The 1,290-nt window shown below is 45.2% G+C and overlaps 1 protein-coding gene across 1 annotated transcript in view; it reads right to left on the bottom strand.

Annotated features, from left to right (window-relative positions):
* LOC102204178 (myelin transcription factor 1-like) overlaps positions 1 to 1,290 on the bottom strand; it is a 29,604-nt gene that overhangs the window by 6,335 nt on the left and 21,979 nt on the right. The window lies entirely within an intron of this gene.

Genomic DNA, 1,290 nt, shown 5'->3' with positions numbered 1-1,290 from the left:
ATATATATATATACATATATACACATATATCTTGTTCACTCAGCTGAAAAGGTGAACCGAGTTGTAAAATGTTCACCACATCGAAGTAAACTGAGTCAGATGGTGCCCAAGACCGCTGGACATACCTGGAAAACCCAAACAAGTAGTGATGATAAACTGGGTGACTGATAGAGGCCCATGTCTGTCGAATCTTTAACTCCCACATCTGAAAGGATTTCTTTTGCATCCCAGGGGAGGGTGGGGTAAATAAAGTCATAATGGGCCATGTTCAGGACCAATTCGGAGACATCCAGCTCATCTGTACCTGTCACGGCAGTGGGACCAGGGGTGTTCTGAAGCAGTAGAGCAGTATCAGAGCACCAAAAGGGCTGTGGCTTTGGCAATTGTAGAATCATGGGTGTGAGCACCATGTTTGGATGATATTCACCCTCGCATCTCAACATTGACACTGACATTGTGGGGCTGTCAAATTTAACAAACAAATGTAACAAATCTAAGCATGTTTTCAGCAGGTGTTGGATTCAACCCCTTGTCTCTAACGTTCTTGATTTATATCGACAGGATTGCAAGGCATTTCCAGGTTGAGAAGGGTGTGGAAGAGAAGAGTGCAATCTTCAGCATGCACTGGTGCAGTTTGCAACAGAGTATGAAATGTCTGGGATGAGAGTCAGCACACCCAAGAGTCTGAGGCCATGGTTCTTTGCCAGAAAAAGAGTGGAATGGTCTCTCTGGGTCGAAGGTGAGAGGCTTCCTTAATCAAGGGAGTTCAAGTGTCTTATTCATGAGTAATGAGTAATGGAGTACAGGCTGGACTGGCAGATTGGAATGGCATCAGCTGTAATGTGAGCATTGTATTGGATTGCCATAGTGAAGAGGGAGCTGAGCTGAAAGGCAAAGCATTCAATTTACCAGTCCCTCTACATCACAACCCTTACCGTTGGTTATGAAATCTGGGTAATGGCTGTTTGCAAGAGTTTCCTCTGTAGGATGGCTGGGTTCGGCTTTAGACGAAGGTTAGGGAGCTCAGACATCCAGAAAGATTTCAGAAGAAAGCTGCTTCTGCATGTGAAAAAGAGCCTGGGCACCTCCTTTTGGAAATGTTCCAGGCACACCTAACTTGGAAGAGACCAGGGCCCTATTTCAGGAAGCCGGTTTAGTGGAAAAACTGAGTAAGTATACCCTGAGTTAACGAAAACTCTGGGTTTTCGGTTTCACAAAGCGAGTTTAGATTAATTCTGAGTGAGTTACTATGACGACACACTCCGTGAAGCTAACCTGCCCCCAAGCAGG

Source organism: Pundamilia nyererei, unplaced genomic scaffold, assembly GCF_000239375.1.
Source record: "Pundamilia nyererei isolate P.nyererei 1_Seehausen unplaced genomic scaffold, PunNye1.0 scaffold00352, whole genome shotgun sequence".
In the NCBI taxonomy this organism is placed as follows: Eukaryota; Metazoa; Chordata; class Actinopteri; order Cichliformes; family Cichlidae; genus Pundamilia; species Pundamilia nyererei.
The sequence above is the reverse complement of the archived record's forward strand: the minus strand, read 5'-3'. Positions and strand labels throughout refer to the sequence as shown.